General features: G+C 50.1%; 1 protein-coding gene and 1 non-coding gene across 9 annotated transcripts in view; one reads left to right on the forward strand and one right to left on the reverse strand.

The window, feature by feature from the left end:
- The window catches only part of Rasgef1c (RasGEF domain family member 1C), a 97996-nt gene extending 81417 nt beyond the window's left edge, over nt 1–16579 (reverse strand). For all 8 annotated transcript variants that reach the window (XR_015444682.1, XM_087194643.1, XM_087194646.1 and 5 more), the window contains exon 1: nt 16456–16579. The gene's annotated coding sequence lies outside the window, so the exon portion shown is untranslated. The remainder of the gene's footprint in view (nt 1–16455) is intronic.
- A 3367-nt stretch (nt 16580–19946) lies between these two features.
- On the forward strand, nt 19947–20053 carry LOC147823042 (U6 spliceosomal RNA). The gene has a single exon (XR_015444905.1). It is a non-coding gene; the product is annotated as a U6 spliceosomal RNA (small nuclear RNA).
- The last annotated feature ends 7813 nt before the right edge of the window (nt 20054–27866 follow it).

Genomic DNA, 27866 nt, shown 5'->3' on the forward strand with positions numbered 1-27866 from the left:
GAGTGAAGGGAGGGCAGGGAAAGGGGGAAAAAATAGGAACCAAGATGGGTTACGTAAAGGTGCAAATTCCCAACGATGAATGTAACTTTACTGTGTACCTAAAATGTACCCAAAAAAGACAAAAAAAAAAAAGAAAGAAAAAGAAAAGGCTTCCTGGTTCTGGAGGCAGAGAAGTCCAAGCGCATGGTGCACCCATCTGGCAAGGTCTCGCTCTGCTCATCTCAGGGCAGAAAAGCTGAAGGGCAAGGAGGCGTGTGTGAAGGAGACACAGAGGGACAGCCTCACTTACAACACCCGCTTCTGTGGTAACTAAGCCAGTCCCTGAGAGCAGCCTGAATCCCTCCACACGGGTGAAGCCCTCGCAGCCCAAGCGCCTTGTAAAACCCCAACGCTTTTCAACACATTACACTGGGAATCACACTTCCGGGGTGCAGAAACCATGCCCAAGCCATAGCGGAAGCGCAGTAGCTTTGCACATGGGCCGACTGGAAGGCAGCAGAGGTCGCTGTCCCCTCACGTGCCCATGGGTGACAGGCCTGGTGACGGGCCTGATGCTGCACCTCCTAGGCTGATGTGCACAGATGGCCTGCAAGGTGTCCTGGGAAGCACCAGCCATGGGATACCTCGGAGGAAGCGAGGTAGGAGTCAGCACCCAGGCCACGGGGAGAGGCAGGCCGAGAGCAGGGTCAGCGTGGCCAGAGTGGGCGAGGGAGGCCCTTGTCGGAGGTTTGCCCGCATGACACAGGACGGCCCTGCTGGAGGGAGGGCCTGCTCTACAGGGAACGGGAATGAGGTGGGCAGCTGGGAAGGTGAGGCCCATGGGCCACGCTCACTGGGCAGAGGTGGGGACTGCTGTTGACGAGAGCGCAGGGCTCCTGCGGTCTGAGGAGAGCTCCCTCACCTGGGGACAGCAGGGAGAAGAGTTTGGAGGCACGAGGGGAAATGGAAACTGGGGAGCACGTGGGTCTTGGGGGTGCAGAGAAAGGGCTTGAAGGGTTTGGGACTGAAGGGCTGGTCCCTGGGCCAGCGGTATACAGCAGGGTGGAGGAGCAGGAGGCACAGCAAGCCCAAAGGTGTGAGGAACCTGGGGACTCCCCGAGCCACACTGAAGGATGCTGAAGGCGGAGACCAGACTGAGACAACTGGGTAATCATCGCAAAGACCAAAGTGACGCAGCGATCAGTTCAGTAGCTACCAAGGCAACAGGACTTACTGTGCCCTGAGTGGCAGGAGTGAGGGGCAGCACCAAGATGTGGGGAGAGTGAATGGCTGGTTCTTCCACTCAGGGCAGACCTTGCAGCTGGTGAAAGAACACGAGAGCCTGGGAAGAATATCTGTGCTGCCCAAGAAGAGTCAGACAACGCAAGCTACCCTTGGTGGGAGAAAACAGTTCGGAACTCCAAGCCCCAGGAAAGTCTGGTGCATGAAATGAGGAGAGGAGTTACTATCAGAAGTGGAGAAGGTTTAGCTTTCTCCTTTACTCCTTTCTGCATTTCCAACTCCCCCTACCCCCATAATGTGTTTATCTGATTTTAACAAAAGAAAAGCAGAAAGGGATTTCTAGTTTGGAAAAACAGAAAAGAAAGACAAGGTCAGAAGGGTGGAGGAGGGATGATCGTGCTGTTGCTGAGGCTCATGCTGCTGCTGCTCTGCGGGAAGCCAGCCAGCTGGCTACACTGACAGGCAGCAGCCCACCCCTTAGCAGACTGCAGAGGTGACAATACATCAAAGTCCCGAGAGCACGCTGGAGTGTGGTGAAGGACAAGCATGACTGATTCCAAGTCATCTGTCAAAGTGTTTTGGCATAAAGGGTGGCCTGGCCACTCCTTCCGATGCATAACAGCCTTCCTGAAGCCAGCACCTCACCACGGTTGCTCTCTGACATGGGCTCCAAGACCCAAGGATGGCACGGGACCACACTGCACAGCTTGCAGGCGCAGACAAGGATGTGATGTCGCCGCTCCTCCGCGGGCTCAGGCCCACTGCACCCCAGACCAGCCTGGCTACTCGGGCTCCTGCCCACGGGCACCCAGACCTTTGCCCTCTTGCCTCTGGCTCCTCCTTTCAGCCTCAGTTGTTTGCAGTTACCTTTTCACTAAGTATAATGTGGAACCTGAAAACCACATATACTGAAGAGTGCAGCGGGCGGCCAGCACTTGGACTGAGAAACAGGACCCATCCAGCTGTTCAGAGCCCCCAGTGCCACCCTGCTCACAAAGCCCCTTGTTTCAGAGGGAAGAAGAGGATGCTTCGCCATGCTGGAAACCATCGCTGTTCATAACAAACTTTGAAGTTAAGCAGGGATGCACTCTGGAGCAGGAAGGTGAAGTCACGCCCTGCGAGCCGAGCCCGGCCCTGTGTGACCCTGAGCGTTTGGAGCAGAAGTGGGGTGCACTGGGCCTCCCATCGTGGTGAGCAGGAGGTGGGCGCCTCTGCACCGTGCCCACCTCTCAACTAGCAGGACGAAGCAAGGACAATGGCAACAGTGGCCTTGTGGCAAAATCAGCTGCTTTCCCTCAAAGGACAGACTGGGCATTCCTGAATCTGGAAACCTGCAAAGCTCCAAACCTGAAACTTTTTGACTATCATCAAGACACAAGTGGAAAATTTCATACCAGGAAACTTCATTTTGTGTTCACAATTACTTAAGATACTGTACAGAATTAGCTTCCGGTTACATGTTTAAGTTATATATGAAACATAAGTGAATTTCATGTTTAAACTTGGGCCTCACCCCTACAATATCTCCTTATGCAAAGGAAACTATTCCACCACCAAATCGAGATCTGAAACACTTCTGGGTCATCAAGCATTGTGGATGAGGAATACTCATCCTAGATCTTTCAACTGTTTCAAGCCAAGATAATACTGCAGCATGGGGCACAGAGATAGGGGGAGCAAAACGTATGACGATAATGGCAAGGTACGTGCTGAACCGTGTCTCCTCGAGGTCTGACCTCCTGGCCCCAGAACTTAAAACATGGCCCTGTTTGGGAACAGTGGCCGGCAGAGGTCATCAGCTGGGATGAGGCCACACTAGAGGGGAGTGGTCCGCAGTCCAGTGCGCCTGACGCCTTCTGAGAAAGGGGCACACCTGTGGCAGTAACCTGGGAGACCAGAGTCACGCCGCCTCAAGCCAAGGGGTGTGGAGACTTCTGGAGAACCAAGGAAAGCAAGGAAGAGGCAGGGATGGAGTCTACTCTTGGTTCCAGAGGGAGCCTGCTCTGAAGACACCATGGATTTCCAGCCACAGCACTGTGAAAGAAGACGTTTTTTTCTGTTGTTCTTAAGCTATCCGGGGGACATTTTACCAGGGAAGCCCTAGGAAACAGATATGAGTGCAAAGGCTGAGAGTAGAGAATGGAAATCTTGCAGGCACGGGCCTCACACCTCATGTGAAGTAACACAACATCACCTGAAGGTAGCTGTGATAAATTATCGCTGCTGCAGTAGGACGAGCTCTAGAGAGGACCTCATATTCCTACCCTCTGGAGTATACATCGTGTTAATCCCCTCTCCCAGAGTGTGCACAGGACCTGTGACTCTGAGGATGTCACTCCTATGTGCAGGTTATATTGTCTGCCAAAGACGAAAGGAGTTTTGCAAATTGAATTAAGGCCCTTAATCACATGACCTTGAGTTAATCAAGAGGGAGACTATCCTGGATGATCCTTACCTAGTCAGGTGAGCTCTTCAAAAGAAGATCTAGAAGACAGAGGTTTCTCAAAGACAAAAGCCACCATGACCTCTACTGCTTCAAGGAAATGAATGTTGCCACCAGCCGCATAATATAAGGAGGCCCTAAGCCTCAGATAAGACCCCAGCTGAACTTGTCGGTCCATGAAGAGAGGATCTAAGTAAGCTGTCTCTGAACATCTGACTCTTGGAAAGTCTAAAATAATAAATATGTGCTTTACTTTGCTAAGACTATTTTAACGTTTTAGATAGCCACAAAAAATACAATGTATGACACCTAACTCAAAATTAAAACAACAAGGGGATACAGCTAACAAGCAACAAAAGATTTAAATAGAATCATAAAAAGTAATTAATGAAATAGAAATAAAAAAAGAAAAAGACAAAAAAATAAATAGCAAGATTGTTGATTTGAATCCAACAATATCAATAAGCACATTAAGTATAAATGGTCTAAGCCACCCAACTAAAAGACAGAGATTTTCAGATTGGATAAGAAAGCAAGTACCACATAAATGGTGTCTACAAAAATCCTGGTTCACTATAGAAATTAGTATGGAGGTTCCTCAAAAAACTAAAAATAGAAATTCCATTTGACCCAACTATTCCTTTCTAAGTATCCTCCCAAAAGAGATAAAGATATCATGCTACAGTGATGTATGCATACACATGTTTATAGCAGCATGACTCATAACAGCTAAATCTGAGAAACAACCTATATGTCCATCAACAGATAATGGATAAACAAATGTGGTGTTTATGTAGTAATACCCTGCCATAAAGAAAGATAAACTTGAGTCACTTGTAGGGAAATGGATTCACCTTGTAACTATAATGCTAAGTGAAGTAAATCAGACACACAAGCTGAAATAGCACATGGTCTCTCTTATATGGAAAACTCAGGAGATAAAGCACAAAATAAAAGAAAGATAATAGGAAAAAAGAAAAAGAAAAAAAATTATTGTAATGCGGCATGGACAATATTCTAAAAGTGTACCTTGATTTAATATAATTGTCTTATGTGTTTTATATGTTTTTGGCCTATTAGTCTGGTTGTTAATCTGTGTATACGATAATGAACTTTATAAAGACAAATAAGATAAATTTGAACATAAGCAAAATAAAAGGGGATGGAAAGAAAGGGAAAAAAGAATTGCAATGTGCTATGTACATGTACCAGTCCCCCACAATGAATGTAATCATTCTGTACTGCAAACATGTACTAATAAAAATTTTAAAAAGAACCCTGGTGTAAATTTAGAAACACAAATAGGTTAAAAGCAAAAGGATGAAAAAAGGAAAGAAAGCTGGTGTGTTGATATTGTAATTATTATGTATATGTTATTATTGTAGTAGGCTTCATATCAAAGAATATTACCTCAAAGAGGGTCACTTCAAAATGACAAAGGGGCCAATTCATAAAGAGGACAGAACCATCCCAAACACGTTTCAGATGGCATGAGTCAAGGACCATTAGAACTCGAGAATGAGCAAATCCACACCTGTACTTGAGATTTTACACCTTCTGTATCAATGGAGTCAACAAAGGAGATGGACAGAAGTTGCGGAGGATGAGGAACACGTGAGTATCTCCGAGCGACTTTATCTGACCAGCATTTAAAAAGCCCTCCTAACACCGCTGAATTTACGTGCATTTCAAATGCACACATGTATCAGATGGCTTTCCATTAATTTAACAAATACATGAAAAATCAACCTATGAAGAAAAAGGTTTATTTCGGTCACAGTCTTGGAAGTCTCAGGTCACGCTGGCTGGACCCTTTGCTTTGGTCCTGTGGTACCATGCGCTGGCAGGAGGATGTGGCTGGGCTGAGGAAGAAGATGCAGGGACACAGCACACTCCCACGGTCCCATCGAGGCCGTGGCCCAGACTGCAGAGCCATCCACCAGGCCCTGCCTGTTACAGCCTGTGCTACCTGCCAGGGGCACCAAGCTCGACCTCTCCTAACACATGGGCTTTGGGGCCAATTCAGCCTCGAAAGCTGATTCAAGGTCACACAGACAGACCACCTTCTGGGCCGCGAGGCCAGACTCAGAAAGCTTACAAGCATCGAGTAATAGAAAATACTGTTCTTTGACCACAGGGGAGGTAATTTAGGTATCACTAATGCAGATAACTTTAATAAACCCCAGATTTGGTAGTTAGGGCTAAATACAAGAAAAGATGCACAAGGTACAACATGGCTGAGAGAAATGATAGCTCTAAATAAATATCTGTGTATCAGAAACTCAATTATGAAGATCTCAATTTTCCCCAATTGATGGAAATAGATGTTAGAAATTGATAACCTGATTGTAAAATGTATTTCAAAATGCAAAGAAACTAGAATAGCCAAATCAGTGTGAAAATGTGGGACAGAGCTAGAGCAAATGCACAGCAGCAGCGTCTTCAAGGCTTACAAGAACGCTGCAGTCATGGAGAGAGAAGGCGCTGTCCTCAAGACAGAGAACTGAACACAGTCAGGGAGCAGAGCCACAGATACGTGCTCGGTGAATCTTTCAAGAAGACGCAAATGCATCTTTAGTGGAGAAAACGGGCATCTAAACAAATGGTGTTGGAACAACTGGTTACCTGATGTAAAAAACTGATACCGAGCTACTTTTCCCACCAAAGGCAAAAATGAACTAACAATTGATGAGACACAACAACAAACCTTACAACGATAAACTTCTGAGAGACAACAGATGTAGGAGAAAATCTTTGTAACCATGGGTTAGGTAAAAATTCCTTGAATACCAAAACATGATCAAAAAAAAAATTGACAAAGTAGATGTCATCAAAATTAAGAACGTCTGCTCTTCAAGTTCACTGTTAGGAGAATAAAATGTCAACCATGTGGGGGGGGTTATAAATCACTTATATAACAAAACCTTTGTAGTCAGAATATATACAGAACCCCGAAAACAATAAGAGAATAAACCCCAGTAAAAGTAGGCAAAATACTTGGACTGAGACTTCGTCCAAGAAGAATTACAGGTGGTAGCATAGGGAAAGATTCTCAGTATCATTAGTCATTGGGGAAAGGGGAATTAAAGTCACATTAAGATACCAATATTCACTATCAGAACGGCTAAAATTTAAAAGGCTGACAATAGCAAATGTAAGGATGGGGAACAGCTAGAATTTTCATTTGTTGCCAGAAGGAACATATAATGACTCAATCACTTTAGGAAGGAATTTGGCATTTTTTAAAAGTTAAACATGAGTTGGGTGTGGTGGTACACACCTGTAATCCCAGCACTCTGGGAGGCGGGTTAGGAGGATCCCGTGTTTGAGCCCAGCTTGAGAAATTTAGCAACTTAACAAGACCCATCTCAAAACAAGAAGGGCTAGGGACAGGGCTCACCACAAAGGCCCTGGGATCAATGCCCAGAACCAAAAACAAAACAAAAAAAGGTTGAACTTAGTATATCATCACGAGATTTCAGTTACAGGTTGACATATAAATGTTCACAGCAACTTCATTCACAATGGTCCCAAAGCACAAACAATCCACAGGTCTATCCACAGCTGCAATGGATGCAGCATTAGTTTTTTATTTGCTGTGCAACAGTTACCACAATCTTAGTGATTCAAAATGAAAAGAATTCTTACTCTAAAGTAAGTTCCCCCCTTGGGCTAAAATAACATTAGGAAGCTTTTATTAATTTCAGGGTATGTGTCAAAGGCCTAAGCGTTATGGAAATAAAGTACCTCTCAGCTCCAAGGTGCACATCGAAGTCAAGAGGAGCTGGTAACCGTCTCAGATCTGCCTTAAAACCCAGCAGGGCCGGAGGAGGGTCAGAGAGACAGCCGGCTGTCGGCAGCTGTGGAGCTGGCGGAGGCAGGGCGTGGTCCACATTCTTTCTGCTCTTCACGTGTTTCAACAACTTCCACAGGAAAAGGCTGGGGAAGGGGAAGGTTTGACTTCCTCCCAGAAAGTGGCACCTGGCCTAGATGCTGTGTGGCCTTGGGGTTTTAGAGGGCAGCCTGTGGGTCCTCCCTGTCCAAGCCTGGGATGAAGACAGCGGCAGGAAGGAATGCAGGGCTCCATGTCTCTCTCCTTGCTAAGGTGAGTGGCAACACCACCAATCATGTTTATTAGGTGAAATGTGCATCAGTCAAGGACTCTGCGCAGGAAATCGGTCACAGCACAATCACCTAATTTGTTCCTCCTCCTCACACTTGCTGTTTTCGAAATAGAAGTCTATCTTCCCAAGCAGACATTTCAGAACTGCAGCACATGGACACTTAAGGTCCTTCTCCTCATCCAAAGTGCTAACGCAATTTGGCTGTGCTCATGCAGAAACATCTGTTTCCCAGCTGCAGGCCACCGAGGGCCCGCAATTCATGTCTCATGAGCAGCTGTCACACGCTCTGCCATCCCTTTAAGCCTCTCCCCCGACTCACCTTGCATACATTCACAGAACCACTGCATGTGCAATTTCTTATTCTTAGGGGCTTGTCAGAACAGCCTTGCCGTCAGAAGGGGACGCTGGGGAAGGCCCTGGTGTGGCCAGGACACGGCTCCTTCCCTGGTGACTGACAGATGCTTCTGTCAGACATACCACTGGGAAGTTGAGCCGATCAGTGGGAATTTGTCACAAGTAGATGCAATCCCCCTGGGGCTCTGGAGTGTGGTTACCCTTCTCTGAGGACTCAGAGGTGGCCCACGGTTCCCACTCCACATTCGAGGGTCTGGGGTCGATAGCTAAGTGTGCGGGAGACCACGTCTCAGAGGACAGCCCAGCCTGCTCGGTGCAGAGACTTGGGCCCAATCTCCTGGCTCCTGCACTGCCTGTCTGGAGCGTGGAGTTTGCTGAAGGCTGGCAGGGACCAGGGAAAGGTTGGTTGAGAGCTGTTAAGACAGAGGGAGGATGCTGGGTACTGGGAAGTTGTCCTGACGTTCTATGGACTGTAAGGTAGCTGTAGTCCTTAAGAATTAATCTTACATTTCCAAATAACGAGAGAAGAGCCTGCAGATTCCTAACACCTACACACGCGATCTGAGAAGATGGACAGGCTAATTACTGACTCAGTAGGTGGTTGTGCAACTGGGAAGCTGCAGGTGTTGTCTGGTTCAGCCCATGGTGGGAAGCAGGAGGGTGAGCAGGAATGTGTGGAAGAGGGGTGTAGCAGAGAGAGGCTGCAGGGAGGGCAGTGGGCTGGGGCTCACCCTGCACCTGCACAGAATCACTCCAGTCCTGCAGCGTGAGGAGAACCCCTCTCTGCTAGAAAAGCGCTTGCTTGTGGGCTGGTCGGTCGGCTGTTGGTCTTGTCTGTGGTACTGAGGACTAAGCTCAGGGCCCTCTCCACTGAGCTGCATCCCCGGTGCTTTCTTATTTTTTATTTGGAGACAGACTCTCACTAAGTCGTTACATTGCGCAGGCTGAGCTGGAACTTGGATCTCCCTGTCTCAGCCTGAAGAGTGCAAGGATCGCAGGAGCGGCCACCATGCTGGCTTCGTGAATTCTTGTTAACAACCTGATCACACCTTCAAGGCCCCGATACTCTCTCAGCTCTGTTAGCCTCCACGTGAATTTGGGGGCAAAGATCAGACTCAAACCATAGTGGGTGATGAGCAGAGGGCGGAAGCCCACGAAGACAGAAGACAGGTGGGCGAGGCTTCCTGACGTAGTCCAGTCTGTGGACAGTGCAAACCACATGCAGCAACCTGAGCTCCAAGAACCACAGGGGCTGGGCGACCCTGGGAAGCACCCATACATCCCTGAGCCTCAGGTTTCTCACCTGCAGAAGTGTCTGGCCCAGTGATGGTGCACCCTTTGGCGCCTTCAGTGATAACAAACATCCCGAAGCCACTGGCCTAACCCAGCAAAGAAGCAGTAGTGAGTTCAGGAAGAATTTATTGATCAAGTGTTAGAGTTTGGGGACATTTCGTTTCCAATCTGTAGCAGGGACATCTCTGAGTCCCCATGGGTAATGGGAGCTGCCCAGATCTAAGCCGACCAACCTGGAGAGCAAAGGCACCCACAGTGCGAGCAGAAGACAGGCCATTGCGCACCTCCAGCTGGTGTGAGCGAGGAAGGAAAACCCCAGCTCTTAGAACTAGCTCCAGAGCCCATGCTGCTACTGGGAGCAGGGCCAGAGACTGTGGGGAAGAGGACAGGACAGCTGGGCCAAGCCCTGAGGAGGAGGGAGTGCTGCCTGCTCTGTGAGGGCCAGAGCAGGCTGGAGACTGGTGGGCGGGGCCCTGTTCTCCCAGGGGATGAGAGGAGACAGAAGCGCATCTAGTCCCAGGGGCTGTCTGGGAACGGCCCTGCTTCTAGGGCAGCTAAGTGGCTCAGAAGGACAGGCAGTGCTCGGAGGCCTGGTGGCAAGGGCATAAAGAAGCAAGCAGGGAAATGCGAGGACCTGCAGCAGCAACAGCAAATTCTAGGCTCAGACACATAATTCCCGAAAACACGAGGCAAAGACCCTGCACCTCACTGCCGCTGCACAAGAAAGCTTCCAGACCTAAAAATCCTAGTTTGGTTCCCAAACTCCCAACTCCTGTCTAGTGACCTAACAGTGTCAGTTCAAGCAAAGCCATTTCTAAATTGACAGAAATAACAGACGATGTCCGCCCCAAGCCAATGTAACCGTCCCCACAAACCAATTTACAGAGGGGAAGCTGGAACACAATATCGCGACTTGACCTGCCTGCGCTACAGGTCGAATGTCTGTGTCCCCTCAAAGCTCCTGCTGAAATCCAATCCCAGTGTGGTGCCGTCCGGAGGCGGAGCTCTCATGAAGTGATGAGGCCAGGAGAATGGGATTTTTGTCCTTATAAAAACAACCCCAGGGAGAGTTCTCTCCCTTCTGCGGCCGAGGCGCAGGGAGAAGGTGCTGTCTGTGAACCAGAAAGGCGGCTTTATCCACCGAACACCTAATCTTCTGCCACCTGACCCCACACCTCCCAGCCTACAGAGCGGTGACAAATAATTTCTGTTGTTTTTAAGCCACCTGGTTTATGGTATCTTGCTATAGCAGTTTGTACGGACTAAGACACCCTAAGAAAATCCCCGGCCCCACATTCAGGAATATGAACAAAACACCCAAGTTACAAATTTAGAAACTCCACAGAAATGGACAAAAGAGCAGTAAACATGAAGTCAGAGTTGTCTGCACTCTAGAAAGAAAATGAAGAAAAAGAAAAAAATCATCTCTAAAATAAACACCAACTTAGAAGATCTCTTAGGAAGAATAAATTTGACTAAGAATTTAATAATATTCATTAGGGAAATAAAGGAAAACAACCACAAAACAAAACTGAAATAAAGTAGTAAAGAGAAAGTAACAGATAAAGAAGATAGGAAAGAAATCTAACACGCATACACATTATCGGAAGTCCTGAAGAAGAAAAAGTAATGGGATACAACTAACATTCAAACTACAATCCAAGACAATTTGTGGAGTAAAAGAAGGCTTGAATCTGAATATTCAAAAGGCCTCCCGTGCACCTGAGAAAACCGATCCTGCACGGGATCAACTCTGAAACGCTGCCTAGTGAGATGCTTAGACTTCACAAATCAAAAAACAAAAGCCCCTCAGAACTCCAGGAAAATTATTAAGTCACTTACAAAGGAAAAAAAACCCATGCAGCATGTTTATATCAGACTTCTTGACGACATGATGTAGCTAACACAACCCACAGAACAGCTTAACAGATTTAGGAAAAATATGAGCCAAGGATTTCATAACAGCCAATTTATCCCCAAGATCAAGGGTAGAGAAAGAAAGGAGTCCGGGGAGGCATGATCCACTCAAGAGCTCTTCAGGACCTGTCAAATGTCAAGCTTCATCCAATCAAGGAGGACCAGGCATGCTCTAGCAGTCGGAGTCCGACCACCCAGGACTTGGTCTCCACGCGGCCACTCTGAACCCTGTCTCCTGCTCCCACACCCCCGGGAGAGGTGGATCTTCGACTGACTGATGGGAGAACATGTCCGTGACAGGTGACATCGCTCTGTCCGGCTATTACGTTTTGTTAGGTTATCTATGGCATAGATCCTGGTAGATTTGCTCTAGAACCTCTTTTTTTTTTGGTACTGGAGATCGAACTCAGGACCTTGCAGGACCTTGCAGTTCCTGACCTTGCAGGTTCCTCAGTGGCAGAACCACTGAGCTAAATCCCTGGCCCTAGAACCTCTTTTGTTAGCTTAGTGGACTAAGCAGCCACCTTGGGGAGGCTCACAAGGAACTGGAGTTTGTGGGTGACCTGTAGCAAACATTTAAGCTTTCTGCCCTTTGCCCACAAGGAACTAAGTGCTGCCAGCCAGAGTGGAAAAGCCAATCCCTCCCCAATTCAGCCTCAGATGAGAACCCAGTCCTGGGCAACACCAGCAAGGACCCAGTGAAGCCTTGTAGAGATAACTGAGCCACAGTTATCCACTGCTTCAAGTCAGTCAGTTGACATAACTGGTTACACAGCAGAGACAACGAACACAGCCATATTAAAACAGAATACCTCACGCCCAAGAGGGACTGGTGTCGGGAATGCAAGGATGGCTTAGTACCAATATTCACTCATTTTATGTCTCCTCTCTTGCCTCTCCCTCACCTCAGACTTGATACTAGAAAATCCACTAAGATGATTCACCATATTAATAGAGCTGAGGAGAAAGAATATGCTATCTCCATATATGGCTACAATAAAAACATTTCCAGGAAGTTAGGAATGAATGCATACCCCTGGTCTGGCTGGAATGCATCCCAAGCTCACCCTCAGCGTAAGTGTTAGGAGGTGGCTAGGTCATGAGGGTCAGCACGGATGGATGGATTCAGCTGTTGTCATGGGGCTGGGTTTGCTACCTCTCGAGTGTGGCTGTTACAGAAGCAGCTGACCACTCCCCGCTCCCTCTGCTGTGGGAGATGGAGCACAAAGGCCCTGTCAGGTGTGTCTCCTCTCCTGCCTCCAGAACTCGAAACCACGTAAACATGCTGTTTATAAATTACGTCTTCGGTATTCCCTCAGAAGCAGAAGATGGACTGAGGCACTCCTTTACCTGCCCCTTCTTCCCATCATAAAGACAGCATCTTTTCTAATGGGAGAAGCACTACAGGGCTTTTTACTAAGCTCAGGAACAAGGCAGAGATGGCCACTGTATCCAGTGTTTAACACTGAACTGTAGGTATTTAGCCAACTTAGTTAGATAAAAGAAAGCAACAAACGCACAAGAAACCAGTAGAGAAAAAGCAAAACTACTTGTATTTGGAGATGACAGAATATCTGGACTAAAAGAATCAATGATAGGGCTGGAGATTTAGCTCAGTGGTTCTGAAACCTGCCTTGAAAGCACAAGGACCTGAGTTCGATCCCCAGTACCAAAAAAAAAGAATCAATGATAAAACTAACAACAAATAGATTTAGTGAGGTAAAAAGATAGCATATATAAGAACAATAAGTAGAGGGTTAATGGAAGAAGAACATTTATAATTGTAGGAATAAGGCAAAATACTCGTGAATAAACTTAGTAAGAAACGTGAAACCCCTATACTGTACAAGGAAAACTTTAAAACACTCACGAACAAACAGAAAGACATTTTCCTGTTTCTGATGATTCAATTTCACAAATATGTCAATTATCCTGACGTTAACACATACATTTACTATGATCCCCCCAAAATATCAGCAACATGGTGGAATAGTTAGGAACCCTTGAAAAAGAAAAGGAAGAAGAGGAGGAAGGAGCCAGCCCTACCAGGTATTAAAACACATTGAAGAGTTCAGTTCGAGCTGTCTCCCTTGCAATAATCTTGAACAGTCTTGCCAACACATCACACACACACACACACACACACACACACACACACACACACTGACACACCTACCCGCAAGGAAGACTGGAAACAGGGCCAGTGCTTTTGGATGATTAGCAAGTGACCAAAGGATATTTCCAATCACTAAAGGCAAGCTGTCCTTTTTGATAAGTGGTGTTGACACAGAGACAGACATTTGGAGAAAGGTTACCTTGGATCTACGCACTAGGTACAAAACCGAAGAAGTAGTAGCATGAATGAAGTTCTTTATAACTACACTGGGAAATGTCTTTCTATACAATGATTTAAACCTTGATATAATCAAAGAAAACTGTGATTAAACCAACTACACAAAAATGAGAAGCTCTAGGGCCAGAGGTTTAGCTCAGTGGCGCCAGCACCTGCCTGGCAAGCACAAGGTCCTGAGTTTGATCCCCAGTTCCGCAAAAAAAAAAAAAAAAAAAAGAGAAGCTCTTCGTGATAGAACCCATAAAAGCAATATAAGAAAATACAGAAATAATTGCAGAATAATGAGGATTAAAATATAGTAAGAGTGTAATAAGGATTAAAGAGCAATCTCTTTCATATGCATTTTAAACTTTTTAATCAAAGGGAGAAAACACCAAAAATCCAAAAGAAGACAGGCAAAATATATGGACAGATAATTCACAGAAAGTGTTAAGTGGCTCAGGAAGATGAAAACATCTCCAGTGTCACCCTGATCATGGAAAGGGAAACTGAAACATGACTTCTCAATGCCCGGATCAGCAGTGCGGCACGGGGGAGACACACACGCCGGTGGGGGACCGGGCGGCAGTGCAGCGCTCCACACGGAACGTGGGATTTTACAGCAAAACTAGCACACACCTGCTCCTGCGCCGCACACACCGCCTCCACACATGGCCACACGCAGAGCGAGCCCTTCCTCCCCGTTCCTGTAACAAAGGCCTGAAACGGCCAACACCCATCCGCAGGACACAAGGTAAATTGCCACAGTACAGGTGCATAGTGCTGTGTGGGGCGGCTGTGAAAAAGAATGCGAAGTGATTTTCAAGAGATATTTTTAATTTGAAAAAGAAAAGGAAGGAGAGGTATATGTTAATTTTGTCATAATGCATAAATGGCTTGTTTTGCAAAAAGAAACACAGATAAACCAGAAACTATTTTTTTTTTTTTGAGACAGGGTCTTGCTATGTAATTCAGACTGCCCTTGGACTCACTCTGTAATCCAGGTTGGCCTTGGATTTGCGGTGATCCTCCTGCCTCAGCCTCCTGAGCACTGGGATCACAGGCGTGCACCACCATGCCAGCTATAAACCAGAAACTTAAATGGTTACCTGTCTGTCACATGCAAGAGGGAGGAAGACACAGGGCTGGGACTGAGACCTGGTAGCTTTGGTACAGCTTTGACCTTTGAACCATATAAAAGTTTTACATATTCAAAAACCATAATTATATCACACAGACCAAAGGGGAAAACTTAAATTGAATGCAAACAAATGCTATAACAAGCAGATAATCACACAGTACTCTGACTGCTCACCCAAAGAAATCCTGAAGCTGACCTGGTAGGTCTTGGTTGGTAGTGGATTAGATGTAGTAAGTCTGAAACTATTTTGGGTGTATTCTAGTACTAAACAGAGGGTTTGCTATGCTGTGTTTGGGGGAACCATGTTCTTAATGTGAGAAAAGAGATGGGAAAATTAACTTCTAGTTTTAAAAAGATGCCTGGCTGACACAGCCTGGGTCCAAGAGGCCAAAGTGAACAGGGACTCACCTGGGCCCAGGCAGTGGCTTTCCCAGCCCGCGCCCCTAAGGGAGCCAGGGCTTCGGGAGCAACGGTCAACTCCGGATTCGGGGCTGAGGACAAGGGAGAGGTGGAAAGGGCGGTCCAAGACACCCGGCTCACCAGGATCAGGGCGCGGAGACCGGCCTGGGGGGCGCGGAGCCTGTGCGGGGCTCGGACTCGCGGAGAGCGGGCAGCGCCGGATGAGACCCGAGCCCCCGTCGCTGAGCAGGACCCAGGCCCTCGCGGCTGCGGCTCAGGGAGCGGAGCACGGCGGCCTCCCCAGCCTCCCGCCCCGCCCCTGTGTGCGCCTCGGCCTTGCCCCGCACGGGCGGAGGTCGCGCTCGGGGGTGTCCGCCCTGCCCCATCTCTGGCACCCGTCACCTCGCTCCCCGTCTGACGGGACCTGGGGTCCCCTGCCCAGCTCTGCCTCCGGCTTCCCGCTCCCCCTGCCGCTCGGAGCGCTCCCGGGCAGGGGCAGGCGGCAGGCGGCACGCAGGTTGACCGGTCCCCCGGCACGTGGCTTCCCCTCGCCGCCTCTCGGGCCTGGCACCCACCGCTCCGCCCCTCTTCACGCCTCAGCTGCAGCGGGGACCGGAAGCAGCCCGCCTGGCGGCTGGGCCTCCCCAGGACCCTGCTCTGGTCTCGCCGAGGCAGCTGCCCCGCAGCCGGGGGAGCTAGGGCTGAGGAGACTCCGCCACCGAGCCAGGTTCAGAGCGGGGACCGGAACAGCCTTCGCCTCGGCCCTCGCAGCCTCCCCCGTCTCCGTCTGTCTCCCCAGAGGACGCCGAGGGGCCCCTCGATCCCGTGGGTGGCCACGGCGCAAGGGCCACACCCCAGCCCACGTTCACCCGCGATTCCAGCTTCAGGGACAACACCCGCTCCCCAGAGACAAGGGCGCCCCCTTCGTCGCAAGCGCCCTGCAGGTCGGCCTTGCGGTCCCCATTCCGCAGACAGGGAAACTGAGGCCCACCGCGGGGCGAGGCTGGGACCCAGACGGCGGAGAGAAACGCTGCCGCTCGGGCGCGTGGAGGGGCGGGGCCGCACCCTCCGGTCTGCGGGCGCTCAGGGGCGTCCCACAGCCTCTCCGCCGCCCCCCAGCCGCTGTCACCGCGCGCCCCTGCACCGTCGCCGCCCTCGCAGGGTCCGGCCCGTCCGCGCCCCGCTCCCCTCGTCCGCAGCCCGGGACCCCGCCTGGCCACGCACCACTCACCGGCTCCCCGCGCGCCCGAAGCCTGCGCCCGGCCCATGCGCAGCGCTCACTGCAGCCGCCTTGGCGCTGCCCGCCTCCCGCAGCGCTCGGATCCCAGCGCAGCCCGCCGTGCGCCTGGCGTCGGCCGGACCAGCGCGGAGCGGAGCGGCGCCCCCTCGCGGCTGCACGGGCAGCACGCGCCAGGCCGGGCGGGGTGGGGCGTGGGCGGAGCTGGGCCGGCTCTGCGCTCTGCCCTCCGCCCTCCAGCTGCGTCCCACCCGGTTCCCAGGTCCGGGCCAGAGCCGCTCTCGAGGAGCTGCAGCGCTGCTCCTGAACTCGGCTGCCGAGGACGCTGCACCCGACGCGGCTCGGCTTGCCTCCTCCGGCATCGGGCATCGAGCTCTTTGGGGTGGTCTGTATCCCCGAGTGCGGCGGCACAGCGTGCGCACACACGCGCCCGCCTCTGGAGAGAAAGCCCGGGGAACCAGCCGTGGGAGGGGACACCCCTCAGACGACTGGCCGGGACGGCAAGGGAGGGGGCCTGGAGCAGGCCGGTGAGGCCCCCCCCCCCCCCGAGCTGCAGCGCTGCGACCGGAGGCGTTCGGGGCTTGTCAGCCAGTGAAGGGTCAGCAGGACCCGCCGGTGACGTGTGGCAGAAACCCAACTCACCTCACACAAGCGAGGAGTCCGTTGGCTGGGAAAGCGTGAAAAGCCAAGGGGTGCTGCTTTCAGCATGGCTAGATCCAGGGGTTCAAAGAGCAGGAGCAGGGCCCGCGCCCTCTCTTTACCGCCCTGCTGTGGCACCCCAGGAGGAGGCTTATTGCGAGCGCACCGAGGCTGGGCTGTGCCCAAATCAGAGGAGTCCTGCTCAGCTCGCTCTGCAGAGTCCAGAGGATCACAGCCTGGAGCTGGGGTGGACTCAGCCCTGGCTCTGTGGCCGCTGAGGACGGAGAAGGGCTCTGCCCCCAGCATGTCCTGACGGCCGTTTCCAGAAGAACGGACCGGTAGAAACCGCGGGGTCCAGCCCATTTCGCGCACAGTCGGAGAAACCGAGGCCCAGAGGGAGCGGGCCTGGGACACACAGATGCATTAAGACCGGTGTTGTTGGGTGGGCTGGCTGAGGAAACCTCAGGCCTCGGGACAGAGCGGCACTAGAGGCTGGCCACCGTGAGGGAGACGCCTGAGGCAAGGCCGGGGCAGATGTGGGAGCAGAGGCCCCGACAGACGGCGCAGGGGCAGGAGGCTTCCGGAAGAGCGTCCTGGGCTCAAGACACTGGGGCCCAGCCGCCTTCTCTGTGAGCTATGGCCAGGGCCACTGAGGCCTTTTCTGTCGTAGTGCTGGGAGCCAGGCAGTGGCAGAGCAGCCAAGGCAGACTTGCCCGCCGCCACAGCTGAGTCCCTGCTGGGTGAAGGAGGAAGGACTGCTCCCGAGTCTCTGTGACCGCCCCCTGCTCTGCCTGCTGCTGCACAGGTGTGGCAGGTTTGTGCAAAGGACGCCCCTGCCTCCTAACTGGTCTGTGAGCCGTGAGGCTGCACCGGGTTCCACGCTCCCCGCCCCGGCTCTGGAGTACACTGTGTCCCTGTGTCTGGGCCTAGGGAGACACCTGGCCCTGCCCCTCCCAGCCCAAGGACAGCACTGGCTCCAGCGAGGCTGTGGCCGCCCCAGCTTCCCTTCCCGCTCCAGAATGTGCCCAGAAGCCATTTCCAGAGACCAGGAGCCCCTCTAGAGGAGTCTTCGGGTGGTGAGGATTGGTGGGCCCCTTCAGTGGCTGGACTTGTGGATGCAGAGATGGTCTCCCGGTGGTGAGGGGGTGAGGGAGGGAGATCTTGGGGTTCCAGCAGCTGGAAACACAGTGCAGGAGACTGAGCATCCTCAGCGGCCCCCAACCCTTGGTGCAGGAACAGCAGGTGACCCAGGGAGTCTGATAGCAGTGAGGCTGCCCGGCAGAATTACCAACAAAATCTGAGAACAAGAAAGACAGAACTTTGGGCTCCAGCCAATGTACGTTATTGGCACAGCCCAGAAACTGCATTCTTGGGTCTGGTGAGTGCTCTCCAAAGTTACTACACGGGCAATATACAGCAAGGCACTGGGCAGGGGAACAACCATCCCTGCTCATAGACCAGTGCCCTGCTTACCCACATGCTCTGAAAGAGGTGCAGTGAGCATGTGTGTGCATGTCCAGTGTGGGCACACACGTGTGAGGGGATGCACATGGGGTGGTGTCCCAGGCACTGCATGGGGCATGTGCACGCAGCACACGACTGAGGTGTGTGGTGCACTGTGGTGTCTGAGTGTGGTGAGCGTGTGTGGGGTGCATGTGGGTGTGGACTGACCTGGGTCCCCAGCACCAGCACCGACACGAGACCACACACGGCTGGCCGCGGATGTGAGAAGGTGTCACAGATGGGACCCCAGCAGAGCCAGCAGTGAGGCTGCAGGCTGTTGATGGGAAGCAGATCCCAGGGAGCTGGGAAGGGAGCAGACAGAGTGAAGGAGGGAGCGCCTGAGAAAGGCAGGCATTAGGGTGGTTCCCATCATGACCAACAGCAGACACAGCCCGTTGGAGAGCTTCTGGGGAACGGTCCAGAGGAATCTTCAGAGTCCCCCACTGGGCAGTGTTCTCCCTCCCCTCACACTTCCTGCTCGCATGTGGGCTGCATGGGCTTCCATGGCCAGAGGCACAGTCCTGAGGCAGCAACACAGGAGCCTGCGGTGGCCTCTCTGTGGATAGCCTGGGGCCGTGCACCCAGCTAGGCTGAACCCAGGCCTGTGGGTTTATGGTGCAGAGCGAAAGCCTTGCCTGCCACAAGACACCCCAGGTCATCTCTCTCCTCTAGTACCCCTCCTGGTCCCCAAAGCCACACACAGCACTTCCTGCAGAACAAGTGGCATACCCGGGGTTGGCCATGGGGTCGGACCCCCAGTTACTGTCTTTGTCAGGCTGGTACTGAGCTTGCCCAAAGGTGGCTATAACTGGACATGGGCACAGAGATACCGGTGCCCTCTGAGTCCTAGACATTGTCCCCACCTCGTGCCACGGCAGCAGCCCTGGGTTCCCATGCTGCTAGCAGAGTGGCTGCTTTCATTGCTGGTCTACAAGTGTCCCAGAGCACAGATTTAGCTTCAGAGGAGCCTTCGCTGGGTCCTGAGGGCAGCGTGCAGCAGAGCTGAAATCTGCAGGCATGGGAGACACCTCTTGGAGGCCCTGCCTGTGAAGCTTGGGGCAAGTGGCCACATGGGCAGCCCAGCGGGTTCAGGTGGGGACAGGTGGCGTAAGCCTTCCCTACCTTACAGAGCATACCCAGGCTGTCACTCCCAAGGTCTCATCTAGGAGGGCTGTCCAGTGCAGCATGTATAGAAGGCCCCTGGAACACTAGAGAGACAGCACTCCAAGCGCCCCATCAGGACTCACGTTTGGGTGCATTTGTAACAAATGGCTCAAGTGATGCTGATTCAGGCTAAAGATGAGGTAAGCGTCCAGAAATGCCAATTTGAAGGGCTATGAGGTGTGCTCGCTTCAGCAGCACATATACTAAAATTGGAACAGTACACAGAAGATTAGCATGGCCCCTGCGCAAGGATGACACCCAAATTCGTGAAGCATTTCATCTTTTTTAAAAAGGGGGATATGAGGTTGTCATCCCCATCTGGGATAGGCAGAACGACCCCCAAAATGTCTACTTCCTCATCCCCGGAACCCGTGACTGTAACTTTCCATGGCAGAAGGGTCTTGGTAGGTTCGTGATGAGGCCAAGGATCTTGAGGCGGGGATATCATTTTGCTTTATCATAGTGAGCGTAACGGAGCCACATGGGTCCTTAAATGCAGAGGAGGGAGGCAGAAGAGAGCCAGGGAAGACGTGACGGTGGAAGCAGGTCTGGCCTTGACGGCAGGAGGGGCCTGGGTCCAGGAGCACAAGGGGCCTCGAGGAACGGGCCTCAGCAGAGACGCAGATTCTCTCCAGAGCTTCCGGAAGGAGCCATCCCTCTGGCGTCTGGCTTTGGGCCCCATGGAACCCATGCTAAACTCTGGCCCGCAGAACTGTAAGATACTGCACCTGTGCTGTTTTGAGCCAAGTTTGTGGACCTGTGCAGCAGGAACAACAGGAAACAAACATCATTCCACAGGAGGGGCTCACAGAGGGCAGGGACCCAGCACGGCCAGGGCCATGGCCTTGGCTAATGTCTGGATCCACCATGCTTCCCACCCACTGGGGAGGATGGGCAAGAATTGCCTAACCTCAGACGCAGAGGGTTTGGGCGGGGCCTCGGATTCTGAATTTTAGCAAATGTTGTGAGCAGTTCTGGCCCAGCCAAGTTTGGGATCCAGGGGCTCAACCATTTCCGTCCTGTACTTTATGGGTGGATTTGCCACTTCTCCCAGATGGCCTGGAGATAGCAAGTGTGCCAAAGACCGGGCAGCAGCAGTTTGCCACCCACACTCTTGTGGGAGAAGACAAGGGTGCCCAGCCTGTGCACATGAGCCTGCGGGAGGAGGCCTGGAGAGTGCTGACCGCATACCTCTGAGCGTGACAGTGGCCATGGAGAGCAGACGCACGATGCACTGCGGGTCAGGGTTTCTGATGGAGCACACCCAGGCCACACGTGCAGAAGAGCCTGAGAAGCCACGGTGGGCTGCAGAAGTCTGGGGCTGACGCAGGGCCGGCTGCACAGGCTGCCTGGGCAGCTTGGATGTGGTTTTCTGCTCTGCTATTGCCATCTTGAAATCCCCGCAACCCTAACCTCGTCTGTCCTAGGGATTGATCTCGCAGCCTTCTCACTGAGCTATACCCCTCCCCTTTTTTTCTTGAGACAGAGTCTTACTAAGTCACTAGGTTGCCCACACTAGGCTCCAACTCTCAGTTTTCCTGGCTCAACGTCCCAGAGTGCTGGATTATGTGCACCAGCCAGGACTGGCGTCTCCTAGGCGAAGCCCCATGGACAGGGATGCATGTGTGGAGGAGAGACCTTCAGTCTGTGTCCACCTCCACTCCTTGGCCCCCGGCCACCTTTAGGGTGTGCAGGGCCCCCGGAGCACAGGATTCAGGAAAGCCACAGTGCCTGGTCCGTCAGACTCAAGGTCAGTACAAGGTGACTAAGCTGACTCAGTGGGGCCCTAACAGCCCGAGAGGCCATGCATTAGAGATCTTCAAGAAAATAGGGCTGACCAGGTAAGCCAAGCGTGCCTTTCTTACCTCAGTTACTTCCTCACATCAGTCAACAAGTTAGGTTGGAGCTGGTGACAGAGAAGGAAAGGGAAGTATGGGGCCATAACAGTGCCTTTTCCCGAGACCTTCCTTACGGAGCAGCAGCCAAAGAGTGCGGCAGGGTGTGTGTTCCAACAAGCGAAGTGCAGACGGCTGAGCTGCTCTTGTGCAGCATTCCTACTGGTAAGAACAAAATACATATGCATGTATAAGGCACAAAACACAAATTTGTAATTTCAGTGACTATAGAGGAGTTAAATGTTCTTATATTTGCATTTCAAGAAGACATTGAATAGGGCCGGTGATTTAGCTCAGTGGTTCTGGCACCTGCCTCATAAGCGCAAGGTCCTGAGTTTGATCCCTGGTACCAAAGGAAAAAAAAAAAGATGGCATTGAACAATATAAAGATGAACACTAAAGCTTGTGGCAATGATCTCAAATTTTAGGGATTTTTTTCACTTAAAATAACATAATGTCTTGAAAAAACCCAAAAAAATCCCACCAGAGTCAGGCATGGTAGCACAGGCCTATAGGCAGAGGGTGGAATGTTTGAGCCCAGCCTGGGGAACTTAATGAGACTTTATCTCAAAATTTAAAAACCAAATTTAAAAGGCCGGGGACACAGCTCACTGCAAAGGCACTGTGTTCAATCCTCAGCACCATAAAAACAAACAAAAACACCAGGACGAGGGGAGAGAGAGAGAGAGAGAGAGAGAGAGAGTGAGAGAGATTGAGAGATTCATATTTTAGTACCTTAACTGTTTCTCAGGCACCTTTCCATTTTGTACTGGGCTCTGTTAACTGTGTAGCAGCTTTGGGCTGAAGAGGGAAGGAGCACTTTCCCTTGAAGCACCTTTGGGTGGAGTCTGGGAACTACTTGGAGAGACCAGGGAGACAGGCTGGGCAAAGACATCTCTGGAGCACTGTGGCCAACTCCCATGTGTGAGCAAGTCCCACGCACGCACGCGCCAGCCAGAGTGCCGCCAGCTATGGAGTGCTGCTGAGCACGTGCCTATGTGGCTTCTCGCCCTCTTGGTGTTTGAGTCTGGTAGGTCCCAACCTGAAGAGGAAGTGAGAGGAGAACAAAGCCAGGCAAAGGGGAGAAAGACTCGGTTTCCTTGTGCCGGTTAACATGCTGCTGACTCTGGGCTCCAAACCCCACCTGGGGTGGAGGCACTACACATTTCTTCATACGCGGCCAGCTCTGTGTTGGCTCTACCATGGGAGCTTCTAGGAGACCAGGAAATCGTGAGCTCCATCCTGTCTTGGCCATGTCCTGATGGTGGCACTACAGCAGTGGCCCTTCCTGCAACCGTGGCTGGCTCCACACTCAGCTTCATTCCATTCTCCGAAAACAGCTTCACAGGAGCACCACAGCCTGGGCATGCCACCTTCTTCACAGGCTGGTGCCCATCCTCAGGGCGCCTCCTCTGAACTTTTCGACTCTGTAAGCCCAGACGCTCCCTTTACTCCTCATCCTCCGGTGTGTGGTAGCTGCCTCTTACAGTTTTGTGGTTTTTTTGAGTCTTCCAACACCTGTTTATCAAAGTCCAACTATTCAATTTTTGCAATACCTAGAGTGGTTCCTGTTTTCCTGACTAGCCCTTGCCTGGAGGCACAACCTGATACCAGGAGTGGGGTGTCCAGAAGGAGATCCTCGAAGATGAGAGAGCTGAAATGCATCTTATGATGGATGGACCAGTCAAGTACGTACCTGTCCTACCTCTCCTTGTCTCATGCCCCCACTGTGACCCTAAGGGATAAAGGAGATAAATATCTCATGACCCCTTCCTGTCTCTTGCTCTCAATGAATTTGGCAAGTTTGAATGATATGGCACTGGCCATTTTAATTTAATGAAGGAGACTGAAGGACGCCAATTCCTCCTAGCACATCCCCAGAAGACTCCAGCCAGCTGACACTGCCTCATGAGCCTGGAGCACAGACTACTTGAGCCAACCTGGACTTCTGAGCCACAGACTTGTCAGATGATAAAGCTTTTGTTTTAACCACTCATTACACTTCTTGTAATTTGTTATGGCAGCAACAAAAAGGCTAATACGCCACTAAGCTGACCATATCCCTTGAGTCAGCATTCCACTCTCAGCGAAAGGCACAACCAAAGACATAAAATGCTTACGGTGCCACTATCTGCAATGGCCTCAAACTGGAAACAACCCAAACACCTATCAGCAGGGGAATGGATAAGTGAATTATGGTATCCTAAATGGCAACAAGAGGAAATTAATTACAACTCTGTCCAATAACCCGGAGAGACCCAGAGACAAGAGTACCCATCGCAGCATTCTAGTAACACAAAGCACAGAACCAAGCAAAGCTGATCTAAGTTGTTAGAAACCAGAGAATGGTTACCCCTGGGGGCTGTGACTGAAAAGGACATAAAGGGCTTCTGGGGTGAATGTCGTGTTTCACCTCGGGATGTGGGTGGTAGGTACTGTCGATACAGGTGTGTTCCACTTATAAAACCAACCACTTGGGCCAGGGATTTAGCTCATTGGTTCCAGTGCCTGCTTCACAAGCACAAGGTCCTGAGTTTGATCCCCAGTACCAAAAAACAAAACAAAAACAAAACAAAACTGACCACTTATTGAGCTGACCACTTAGAGTCTGTCCAATTTCTGTATGAATATTACATTTTAGACAAGTTTAAAAAGAGCCTCCCACCACTGATAGCAGGCATTTGATATAATGTAGTTTGTAATAAGTTGAAACTAAGTGATTGTAATCATGTGTGAGTCAAATATTTCTTTTTGCAGAATTGGGGATTGAGCTCAGGGCCTTAAGCATGTTATACAAGTGACCTAGCACTGAATTACAGTCCCAGCCCCTAAATCAATCTTCTGTCTCTCCCTTCCTTCCTCACTATCTTTTTTCTCTTCTTTCTCTTTTTATTTTTTTACTGGGCCTTTGCACTACATCCCCAGTCCTTTTTATTTTTTGAGACCGGGTCTCACTAGGTTGCTAAGTTGCCCAGGCTGGGTTCAAACTTGCAGTCTTCCTGCCTCAGCTCCCCAGAGTGCTGGGACTGTGGGCAATGCCATCCTGCCCAGTCCTAAATGTTTCTTTGACTTAGAAAGGAACTGTCATCCAAGAAAGAGATTGATGATCACTCTCACCATGTCTACTGTGGCTTGGTTGTACTCAAGAATATAAAACCATATATAGACTTTGAAAAATGAAAGCAAAAGTACAAATAAAAATGAAAGTGTAATAAAAGAAAGCCCAGGAAGAGTAAAAAAGATGTGTGTAAGACAGGAAATGGAATCCAGGACATCACTTGCCTCAGAGGTAGTACCCCAACACAGTGTCAACATGGATCACCAGCCTTCCATTTTTCAGAATCCTCCAGTGAAAAAGCACAGAAGATGGTCTCAGGGATCTCAGCGTCCTAACTATGATAGCTGGCAACCTCGATGGTGTCGGAGGCGTGCATGTGGGTGTCGTGGCAGGGAGACGTCCAAGTCTGAGGCACACCCATGAGCTGCAGAGGGCCCAGGGTGGTTCTCTGTGGGGCGATGACATGGTCAGAGCTGCATCCCAGGAGGCCAGAACAGCCATGTCCACACTGGAGGACTGGATGGGGAGAGGGTGAAGGAGACAAGCCGAGGTATTTCTCAGTGATGGAGTCAACATGAGGGGTCTTTCCCTGTGGAACTTCTTGTTTTTCGCAGTCAGCTCAGCTACCACTTCCTCAGGGAAGTCTCACTCACTTTCTGGACCGGGTGTGACCCTGTTACACAGCTTACTTCCACCATCTGACTCAGCTCCTACTGCAGCTGAGGCTGAGGCTAGATTCATGTGGTTATTTGGTTACATCCGCTAATGCTGGCTTAATTATCTGACCATGGCCATGAAGTGTTGAATGACATGAAGTCTGGAAGTCCCGAAAGGCAAGGACTGTGTGTCTTGTGTACAGCATGGTGTCCAGCTCAGGTTCTGGAACTGAGATGCTCAGTGCACATTTGTTGGAAATGAATAAACACATGGCACAAAGTGGGGAAACATCATTTCCCAGTTGTAGTCATGGTCACAGCTCTGAAGAGGGGTCCATTTTGATTGTGCAGAGAAGGCAGGCGAGGGCCAGAGATTTAGCTCAGTGGTTCCAGTGCCTGCCTTGCAAGTACAAGGTCCTGAGTTCGATTTCTGGTATCAAAAAGAAAAGAAAAAAAAAAGAGGTCCCGTGCTACCTCTACATGCATGCTTGTACACACGTGTGTCTGTGTGCATGTAGGGAGCTGTGGCAGCCTCATCTCCTTACTACTAATTTTTGCCTTCTTCCAGGATGACCTGTAAGATTTTAGTGCACCCTCTCCCGGTGACCATGAGGAAGCTTTGACATTTGCTGCCTCCTCTCATTGTTTCCCTAACAGGACCAGCAATGCCCCAAAGGAAGCTCTTTTCTATGCAGTGTTTTCTGACACAGTTTTTAAAAAACAAAAATTGGCCATCTGTTGGAACTACTGTGTCACTCTAGCATTCTGGAATGAACCATACAGTGATGAATTCAGTTTACATCTACCCAAAGGGCATATAATCCTCTTGATTAGTCTTTATCCAATTTGGGAGTCCAAATGAAATGAGCCTCATGAACTAAGCTGGGCAGCTTTAAAACTTTAGTGAAAACCGACTGTTAGATTGGTTGTCTTGGAGAATCCCTGGGGTCATGTCACTTTCTTCGAGTCATGGTCTCAAGTGTTCTGGAGTCCCTGTGCATCACACAGAAGCTAGGACCGTGGAGAGCGGCCCAGGTCCCCTGGCCCCAGACTCCAACTGTACATCCTGGCTATGGGAGCTCATGTTCTCTTCCTGCCTGTCTTCCCAACTGTAAGAGAATAACAATGCTGGGCTCCTAGAGAGTAAATGGTTGGTATGCATGGTGTGCTTAGGTGTTCTTCTTGAGCAAATTTTGGTACTTAGCATCTCTACAGAAATCTATTTGCTTGGTGCAGATTATCACATTTGTTAGATTATTGTGAAATTTTCTTTTATGTCTACAGTTATTTCTCTTTTCCACTTTGCATTTACATTTTTTCTTGTTCTTTATTGCCAGAAATTTGTCTGTCTTATTAATCTTTTGGTTTTACTAATTTTTTCTTTGCATTTTTGCTTTGTTTTGGTTTTGTTGCTGATTTTTCTTGATCCCTGCTCTTTAGTTTTCCTCCTTTTGTTACTTTAGGCTTGTTCTATTGCAGTTTTGTCCATCTCCAGAGTTGAATGGTGAACTCACTTTTTGAAATTAGTCATTTTTGACAAATGTATATAAGCCCTACATGGGTCCTACCAAATTTGGTGCTCCGTGTTCTTTGAGGCTATGCACTTTTAGGAATCTCATAGTTTTCTTCATGATTTCCTTTTACCTAGTTTGATTATGATTAAACAATAGCTTAATGTCCTGGTGTAAGATCTTTTCAAATTTATTTTGAATTTTATTACATTACTATAGAAAAACAAGTCCTGTGACGCTGCCTTTGGAATTTACTGTGGCCGCCTCTGTGGACTGCTACATAGTTAACTTTCCTTTCAGTTCCAGGTATGGTCCAAAGTAATTTTCCTATTGGGTACGATATTCCCTATGAGCCCTATGAACCAAGATGGAATTCCAATCTTCTAGGTCTTTGTTCACTTTTCACCTATTTGACTTGGCTTTTGAGAGGAGTGCATTCAAACTTCAAAGTGTACATTTAAATTTTTTTGTTTCGCCTCACGGTACTGTCAGCTATTCACACACACACACACACACACACACACAATACATATATTGGTAATACCTGTAACTAATTTTTTTTTGGTACCGGAGATCGAACTCGGGACCTTGCGCTTGCGAGGCAGGCAGCAGAACCACTGAGCTAAATCCCCGGCCCTTGAAGTGTTTGGTAAGTGTAAATCTACTTGATAAATGTATTTACATTTATTTTAATTACTGGTATATTAGGACTTATTTATGCCTTTATTTCATTTTTTTATTCACCATATTTTTCCTTCCTTTCCTTTTAGCTCAAGGGATGAATTTTAATTTTCTCTATTAGTTTCTTAAAATGTTCGGTATCTGTCTCCCTGACTCTCCGACACCTGGCCTGAGCCCTCAGCCTTCTCTCCCTCCCTTCGGTTTCCCTCTCATCTCATCTCCAACCTCCTCAGCAGAGTGGGTATCCTTCTAGAGCTTGCTATAGTGAGTTCAAGGCCAGCCTGAACCACATGCAGAG

The sequence above is a fragment of the Heterocephalus glaber genome, unplaced genomic scaffold, assembly GCF_053883595.1.
Source record: "Heterocephalus glaber isolate CG9 unplaced genomic scaffold, H.glaber_assembly_v1.0 deba00001606, whole genome shotgun sequence".
In the NCBI taxonomy this organism is placed as follows: Eukaryota; Metazoa; Chordata; class Mammalia; order Rodentia; family Bathyergidae; genus Heterocephalus; species Heterocephalus glaber.